The following is an 11,212-nucleotide window of genomic DNA, read 5'->3' as shown; positions in this document are numbered from 1 at the left end:
TAGACACGAAAGTATCGTACTTTAATGTTGTAGAACTAAATATATAGAATGTAATCATATTTAAACATTGTAGACACTAAATTATCGTACTTAAATGTTGTAGAAGCTAAATATATAGTATGTTATCATATTTAAACATCGTAGAGACTAAATTATCGTACTGAAATGTTGTAGAACCTAAATATATAGAATGTAATCATATTTAAACATTGTAGACACTAAATTATCATACTTAAATGTTGTAGCATTTAAATATATAGAATGTAATCATATTTAAATGTTGTAGATACTAAATTATCATACTTAAATGTTGTAGAAACTAAATATATAGAATGTAATTATATTTAAACATTGTAGACACTAAATTATCGTACTTAAATGTTGTAGAAGCTAAATATATAGTATGTTATCATATTTAAACATCGTAGACACTAAATTATCATACTTAAATGTTGTAGAAACTAAATTAACATACTTAAATGTTGTAGAAACTAACTATATCGTATGTAATCATATTTAAACATTGTGGACATTAAATTATCATACTTAAATGTTGTAGAACCTAAATATATAGAATGTAATCATATTTAAACATTGTAGACACTAAATTATCGTACTTAAATGTTGTAGAAACTAAAGTATCATACTTACATGTTGTAGAATCTGAATATATAATATGTAATCATATTTAAACATCGTAGACACTAAATTATCGTACTTAAATGTTGTAGAAACTAAATATATAATATGTAATCATGTTTAAACATCGTAGAAACTAAATATATAGAATGTAATCATATTTAAACATTGTAGACACTACATTATCGTACTTAAATGTTGTAGAAGCTAAATATGTAGTATGTTATCATAATTAAACATCGTAGACACTAAAGTATCATACTTAAATGTTGTAGAAACTAAATTATCATACTTAAACATTGTAGAAACTAAATATATAGTATGTAATCATATTTAAACATTGTAGACACTAAATTATCGTACTTAAATGTGTAGAACTAAATATATTGTATGTAATCATATTTAAACATTGTAGAAATAAATATATAGTTTGTAATCATATTTAAACATCGTAGACACTAAATTATCGTACTTAAATGTTGTAGAACCTAAATATATAGAATGTTATCATAATTAAACATCGTAGACACTAAAGTATCATACTTAAATGTTGTAGAAACTAAATTATCATACTTAAACATTGTAGAAACTAAATATATAGTATGTAATCATATTTAAACATTGTAGATACTAAATTATCATACTTAAATATTGTAGAAACTAAATTATCATACTTAAATGTTGTAGATCTAAATATATAGAATGTAATCATATTTAAACATTTTAGATACTAAATTATCGTACTTAAATGTTGTAGAAACTAAATATATAGAATGTAATCATATTTAAACATTGTAGACACTAAATTATCATACTTATATATTGTAGAAACTAAATTATCATACTTAAATGTTGTAGAATTTAAATATATAATATGTAATAATATTTAAACATTGTAGAATCTAAATATATATTTTGTAATCATATTTAAACATCGTAGACACTAAATTATCGTACTTAAATGTTGTAGAAACTAAATATATAGAATGTAATCATATTCAAACATTGTAGACACTAAATTATCATACTTAAATGTTGTAGAAACTAAATATATAGAATGTAATTATATTTAAGCATTGTAGACACGAAAGTATCGTACTTTAATGTTGTAGAACTAAATATATAGAATGTAATCATATTTAAACATTGTAGACACTAAATTATCGTACTTAAATGTTGTAGAAGCTAAATATATAGTATGTTATCATATTTAAACATCGTAGACACTAAATTATCGTACTGAAATGTTGTAGAACCTAAATATATAGAATGTAATCATATTTAAACATTGTAGACACTAAATTATCATACTTAAATGTTGTAGAAACTAAATTATCATATTTAAACATTGTAGAATCTAAATATATATTTTGTAATCATATTTAAACATCGTAGACACTAAATTATCATACTTAAATGTTGTAGAAACTAAATATATAGAATGTAATCATATTTAAACATTTTAGATACTAAATTATCATACTTAAATGTTGTAGAAACTAAATATATAGAATGTAATCATATTTAAACATTGTAGACACTAAATTATCATACTTATATGTTGTAGAAACTAAATTATCATACTTAAATGTTGTAGAATTTAAATATATAATATGTAATAATATTTAAACATTGTAGAATCTAAATATATATTTTGTAATCATATTTAAACATCGTAGACACTAAATTATCGTACTTAAATGTTGTAGAAACTAAATATATAGAATGTAATCATATTCAAACGTTGTAGACACTAAATTATCATACTTAAATGTTGTAGAAACTAAATATATAGAATGTAATTATATTTAAGCATTGTAGACACGAAAGTATCGTACTTTAATGTTGTAGAACTAAATATATAGAATGTAATCATATTCAAACATTGTAGACACTAAATTATCATACTTAAATGTTGTAGAAACTAAATATATAGTATGTAATCATATTTAAACATTGTAGACACTAAATATATACTATGTAATCATATTTAAACATCGTAGACACTAAATTATCGTACTTAAATGTTGTAGAAACTAAATTATCATACTTAAATGTTGTAGAATCTGAATATCAAACATGTAATCATATTTTAACTTTGTAGAATCTAAAAATATAGTATGTAATCATATTTAAACATTGTAGACACTAAATTATCGTACTTAAATGTTGTAGAAACTAAATATATAGAATGTAATCATATTTAAACATTGTAGACGCTAAATTATCATACTTAAATGTTGTAGAAACTAAATTAACATACTTAAATGTTGTAGAAACTAACTATATCGTATGTAATCATATTTAAACATTGTGGACATTAAATTATCATACTTAAATGTTGTAGAACCTAAATATATAGAATGTAATCATATTTAAACATTGTAGACACTAAATTATCGTACTTAAATGTTGTAGAAACTAAAGTATCATACTTACATGTTGTAGAATCTGAATATATAATATGTAATCATATTTAAACATCGTAGACACTAAATTATCGTACTTAAATGTTGTAGAAACTAAATATATAATATGTAATCATTTTTAAACATCGTAGAAACTAAATATATAGAATGTAATCATATTTAAACATTGTAGACACTACATTATCGTACTTAAATGTTGTAGAAGCTAAATATATAGTATGTTATCATAATTAAACATCGTAGACACTAAAGTATCATACTTAAATGTTGTAGAAACTAAATTATCATACTTAAACATTGTAGAAACTAAATATATAGTATGTAATCATATTTAAACATTGTAGACACTAAATTATCGTACTTAAATGTTGTAGAACTAAATATATAGTATGTAATCATATTTAAACATTGTAGAAATAAATATATAGTTTGTAATCATATTTAAACATCGTAGACACTAAATTATCGTACTTAAATGTTGTAGAAACTAAATATATAGAATGTAATCGTATTTAAACATTGTAGACAATAAATTATCATACTTGAATGTTGTAGAAACTAAATTATCATACTTAGATGTTGTAGAATCTGAATATATAATATGTAATCATATTTAAACATTGTAGAAACTAAATATATAGTATGTAATCATAAATTAAACATTGTAGACAGTAAATTATCGTACTTAAATGTTGTAGAAACTAAGTATATAGAATGTAATCATATTTAAATATTGTAGACACTAAATTATCATGCTTAAATGTTGTAGAAACTAAATTATCATACTTAAATGTTGTAGAACCTAAATATATAGAATGTAATCATATTTATACATTGTAGACACTAAATTATCGTACTTAAATGTTGTAGAAACTAAGGTATCATACTTCAATGTTGTAGAATCTGAATATATAATATGTAATCATATTTAAACATCGTAGACACTAAATTATCGTACTTAAATGTTGTAGAAACTAAATATATAATATGTAATCATATGTAAACATCCTAGACACTAAATTATCGTACTTAAATGTTGTAGAAACTAAATATATAGAACGTAATCATATTTAAACATTGTAGACACTAAATTATCATACTTAAATGTTGTAGAAACTAAATTATCATACTTAAATGTTGTAGAATCTAAATAAATAGAATGTAATCATATTTAAACATTGTAGACACTAAATTATCATACTTAAATGTTGTAGAACCTAAATATATATTATGTAATCATATTTAAACATTGTAGACACTAAATTATCGTACTTAAATGTAGAAACTAAATATATAAAATGTAATCATATTTAAACATTGTAGACACTAAAGTATCATACTTAAATGTTGTAGAAACTAAATTATAATACTTAAATGTTGTAGAACTAAATATATAGTATGTAATCATATTTAAACATTGTAGACACTAAATATATACTATGTAATCATATTTAAACATCGTAGACACTAAATTATCGTACTTAAATGTTGTAGAAACTAAATTATCATACTTAAATGTTGTAGAATCTGAATATCAAACATGTAATCATATTTTAACTTTGTAGAATCTAAAAATATAGTATGTAATCATATTTAAACATTGTAGACACTAAATTATCGTACTTAAATGTTGTAGAAACTAAATATATAGAATGTAATCATATTTAAACATTGTAGACGCTAAATTATCATACTTAAATGTTGTAGAAACTAAATTAACAAACTTAAATGTTGTAGAAACTAACTATATCGTATGTAATCATATTTAAACATTGTGGACATTAAATTATCATACTTAAATGTTGTAGAACCTAAATATATAGAATGTAATCATATTTAAACATTATAGACACTAAATTATCGTACTTAAATGTTGTAGAAACTAAAGTATCATACTTACATGTTGTAGAATCTGAATATATAATATGTAATCATATTTAAACATCGTAGGCACTAAATTATCGTACTTAAATGTTGTAGAAACTAAATATATAATATGTAATCATTTTTAAACATCGTAGAAACTAAATATATAGAATGTAATCATATTTAAACATTGTAGACACTACATTATCGTACTTAAATGTTGTAGAAGCTAAATATATAGTATGTTATCATAATTAAACATCGTAGACACTAAAGTATCATACTTAGACATTGTAGAAACTAAATATATAGTATGTAATCATATTTAAACATTGTAGACACTAAATTATCGTACTTAAATGTTGTAGAACTAAATATATAGTATGTAATCATATTTAAACATTGTAGAAATAAATATATAGTTTGTAATCATATTTAAACATCGTAGACACTAAATTATCGTACTTAAATGTTGTAGAACCTAAATATATAGAATGTAATCATATTCAAACATTGTAGACACTAAATTATCATACTTAAATGTTGTAGAAACTAAATATATACAATGTAATCATATTTAAACATTGTAGATACTAAATTATCATACTTAAATATTGTAGAAACTAAATTATCATACTTAAATGTTGTAGATCTAAATATATATATAGTACGTAATCATATTTAAACATTGTAGACACTAAAGTATCGTACTTAAATGTTGTAGAAACTAAATATATAGTATGTAATCATATTTAAACATTGTAGATACTAAATAATCGAACTTAAATGTTGTAGAACTAAATATATAGAATGTAATCATATTTAAACATTGTAGACACTAAATTATCGTACTTAAATGTTGTAGAAGCTAAATATATAGTATGTTATCATATTTAAACATCGTAGACACTAAATTATCGTACTGAAATGTTGTAGAACCTAAATATATAGAATGTAATCATATTTAAACATTGTAGACACTAAATTATCATACTTAAATGTTGTAGCATTTAAATATATAGAATGTAATCATATTTAAATGTTGTAGATACTAAATTATCATACTTAAATGTTGTAGAAACTAAATATATAGAATGTAATTATATTTAAACATTGTAGACACTAAATTATCGTACTTAAATGTTGTAGAAGCTAAATATATAGTATGTTATCATATTTAAACATCGTAGACACTAAATTATCATACTTAAATGTTGTAGAAACTAAATTAACATACTTAAATGTTGTAGAAACTAACTATATCGTATGTAATCATATTTAAACATTGTGGACATTAAATTATCATACTTAAATGTTGTAGAACCTAAATATATAGAATGTAATCATATTTAAACATTGTAGATACTAAATTATCATACTTAAATATTGTAGAAACTAAATTATCATACTTAAATGTTGTAGATCTAAATATATATATAGTACGTAATCATATTTAAACATTGTAGACACTAAAGTATCGTACTTAAATGTTGTAGAAACTAAATATATAGTATGTAATCATATTTAAACATTGTAGATACTAAATTATCGAACTTAAATGTTGTAGAACTAAATATATAGAATGTAATTATATTTAAAAATTGTAGACACTAAATTATCATACTTAAATGTTGTAGAAACTAAATTATCAGACTTAAACATTGTAGAACTAAATATATAGTATGTAATCATATTTAAACATCGTAGACACTAAATTATCGTACTTAAATGTTGTAGAAGCTAAATATATAGTATGTTATCATATTTAAACATCGTAGACACTAAATTATCGTACTTAAATGTTGTAGAAACTAAATATATAGAATGTAATCATATTTAAACATTGTAGACACTAAATTATTATACTTAAATGTTGTAGAAACTAAATTATCATATTTAAACATTGTAGAATCTAAATATATATTTTGTAATCATATTTAAACATCGTAGACACTAAATTATCGTACTTAAATGTTGTAGAAACTAAATATATAGAATGTAATCATATTCAAACATTGTAGACACTAAATTATCATACTTAAATGTTGTAGAAACTAAATATATAGAATGTAATCATATTTAAACATTTTAGATACTAAATTATCATACTTAAATGTTGTAGAAACTAAATATATAGAATGTAATCATATTTAAACATTGTAGACACTAAATTATCATACTTATATATTGTAGAAACTAAATTATCATACTTAAATGTTGTAGAATTTAAATATATAATATGTAATAATATTTAAACATTGTAGAATCTAAATATATATTTTGTAATCATATTTAAACATCGTAGACACTAAATTATCGTACTTAAATGTTGTAGAAACTAAATATATAGAATGTAATCATATTCAATCATTGTAGACACTAAATTATCATACTTAAATGTTGTAGAAACTAAATATATAGAATGTAATTATATTTAAGCATTGTAGACACGAAAGTATCGTACTTTAATGTTGTAGAACTAAATATATAGAATGTAATCATATTTAAACATTGTAGACACTAAATTATCGTACTTAAATGTTGTAGAAGCTAAATATATAGTATGTTATCATATTTAAACATCGTAGAGACTAAATTATCGTACTGAAATGTTGTAGAACCTAAATATATAGAATGTAATCATATTTAAACATTGTAGACACTAAATTATCATACTTAAATGTTGTAGCATTTAAATATATAGAATGTAATCATATTTAAATGTTGTAGATACTAAATTATCATACTTAAATGTTGTAGAAACTAAATATATAGAATGTAATTATATTTAAACATTGTAGACACTAAATTATCGTACTTAAATGTTGTAGAAGCTAAATATATAGTATGTTATCATATTTAAACATCGTAGACACTAAATTATCATACTTAAATGTTGTAGAAACTAAATTAACATACTTAAATGTTGTAGAAACTAACTATATCGTATGTAATCATATTTAAACATTGTGGACATTAAATTATCATACTTAAATGTTGTAGAACCTAAATATATAGAATGTAATCATATTTAAACATTGTAGACACTAAATTATCGTACTTAAATGTTGTAGAAACTAAAGTATCATACTTACATGTTGTAGAATCTGAATATATAATATGTAATCATATTTAAACATCGTAGACACTAAATTATCGTACTTAAATGTTGTAGAAACTAAATATATAATATGTAATCATGTTTAAACATCGTAGAAACTAAATATATAGAATGTAATCATATTTAAACATTGTAGACACTACATTATCGTACTTAAATGTTGTAGAAGCTAAATATGTAGTATGTTATCATAATTAAACATCGTAGACACTAAAGTATCATACTTAAATGTTGTAGAAACTAAATTATCATACTTAAACATTGTAGAAACTAAATATATAGTATGTAATCATATTTAAACATTGTAGACACTAAATTATCGTACTTAAATGTGTAGAACTAAATATATTGTATGTAATCATATTTAAACATTGTAGAAATAAATATATAGTTTGTAATCATATTTAAACATCGTAGACACTAAATTATCGTACTTAAATGTTGTAGAATCTAAATATATAGAATGTTATCATAATTAAACATCGTAGACACTAAAGTATCATACTTAAATGTTGTAGAAACTAAATTATCATACTTAAACATTGTAGAAACTAAATATATAGTATGTAATCATATTTAAACATTGTAGATACTAAATTATCATACTTAAATATTGTAGAAACTAAATTATCATACTTAAATGTTGTAGAAGCTAAATATATAGTATGTTATCATATTCAAACATCGTAGACACTAAATTATCGTACTGAAATGTTGTAGAACCTAAATATATAGAATGTAATCATATTTAAACATTGTAGACACTAAATTATCATACTTAAATGTTGTAGAAACTAAATTATCATATTTAAACATTGTAGAATCTAAATATATATTTTGTAATCATATTTAAACATCGTAGACACTAAATTATCATACTTAAATGTTGTAGAAACTAAATATATAGAATGTAATCATATTTAAACATTTTAGATACTAAATTATCATACTTAAATGTTGTAGAAACTAAATATATAGAATGTAATCATATTTAAACATTGTAGACACTAAATTATCATACTTATATATTGTAGAAACTAAATTATCATACTTAAATGTTGTAGAATTTAAATATATAATATGTAATAATATTTAAACATTGTAGAATCTAAATATATATTTTGTAATCATATTTAAACATCGTAGACACTAAATTATCGTACTTAAATGTTGTAGAAACTAAATATATAGAATGTAATCATATTCAAACGTTGTAGACACTAAATTATCATACTTAAATGTTGTAGAAACTAAATATATAGAATGTAATTATATTTAAGCATTGTAGACACGAAAGTATCGTACTTTAATGTTGTAGAACTAAATATATAGAATGTAATCATATTCAAACATTGTAGACACTAAATTATCATACTTAAATGTTGTAGAAACTAAATATATAGTATGTAATCATATTTAAACATTGTAGACACTAAATATATACTATGTAATCATATTTAAACATCGTAGACACTAAATTATCGTACTTAAATGTTGTAGAAACTAAATTATCATACTTAAATGTTGTAGAATCTGAATATCAAACATGTAATCATATTTTAACTTTGTAGAATCTAAAAATATAGTATGTAATCATATTTAAACATTGTAGACACTAAATTATCGTACTTAAATGTTGTAGAAACTAAATATATAGAATGTAATCATATTTAAACATTGTAGACGCTAAATTATCATACTTAAATGTTGTAGAAACTAAATTAACATACTTAAATGTTGTAGAAACTAACTATATCGTATGTAATCATATTTAAACATTGTGGACATTAAATTATCATACTTAAATGTTGTAGAACCTAAATATATAGAATGTAATCATATTTAAACATTGTAGACACTAAATTATCGTACTTAAATGTTGTAGAAACTAAAGTATCATACTTACATGTTGTAGAATCTGAATATATAATATGTAATCATATTTAAACATCGTAGACACTAAATTATCGTACTTAAATGTTGTAGAAACTAAATATATAATATGTAATCATTTTTAAACATCGTAGAAACTAAATATATAGAATGTAATCATATTTAAACATTGTAGACACTACATTATCGTACTTAAATGTTGTAGAAGCTAAATATATAGTATGTTATCATAATTAAACATCGTAGACACTAAAGTATCATACTTAAATGTTGTAGAAACTAAATTATCATACTTAAACATTGTAGAAACTAAATATATAGTATGTAATCATATTTAAACATTGTAGACACTAAATTATCGTACTTAAATGTTGTAGAACTAAATATATAGTATGTAATCATATTTAAACATTGTAGAAATAAATATATAGTTTGTAATCATATTTAAACATCGTAGACACTAAATTATCGTACTTAAATGTTGTAGAACCTAAATATATAGAATGTAATCATATTCAAACATTGTAGACACTAAATTATACTTAAATGTTGTAGAAACTAAATATATACAATGTAATCATATTTAAACATTGTAGATACTAAATTATCATACTTAAATATTGTAGAAACTAAATTATCATACTTAAATGTTGTAGATCTAAATATATATATAGTACGTAATCATATTTAAACATTGTAGACACAAAAGTATCGTACTTAAATGTTGTAGAAACTAAATATATAGTATGTAATCATATTTAAACATTGTAGATACTAAATTATCGAACTTAAATGTTGTAGAACTAAATATATAGAATGTAATTATATTTAAAAATTGTAGACACTAAATTATCGTACTTTAATGTTGTAGAAACTAAATATATAGAATGTAATCATATTTAAACATTGTAGATACTAAATTATCATACCTAAATGTTGTAGAAACTAAATATATAGAATGTAATCATATTTAAACATTGTAGACACTAAATTATCATACTTAAATGTTGTAGAAACTAAATTATCAGACTTAAACATTGTAGAACTAAATATATAGTATGTAATCATATTTAAACATCGTAGACACTAAATTATCGTACATAAATGTTGTAGAAGCTAAATATATAGTATGTTATCATATTTAAACATCGTAGACACTAAATTATCGTACTTAAATGTTGTAGAAACTAAATATATAGAATGTAATCATATTTAAACATTGTAGACACTAAATTATTATACTTAAATGTTGTAGAAACTAAAT

Source organism: Octopus bimaculoides, chromosome 15, assembly GCF_046866305.1.
Source record: "Octopus bimaculoides isolate indiv1 chromosome 15, ASM4686630v1, whole genome shotgun sequence".
Taxonomy (NCBI): domain Eukaryota; kingdom Metazoa; phylum Mollusca; class Cephalopoda; order Octopoda; family Octopodidae; genus Octopus; species Octopus bimaculoides.
Note: the sequence above shows the minus strand (reverse complement) of the source record.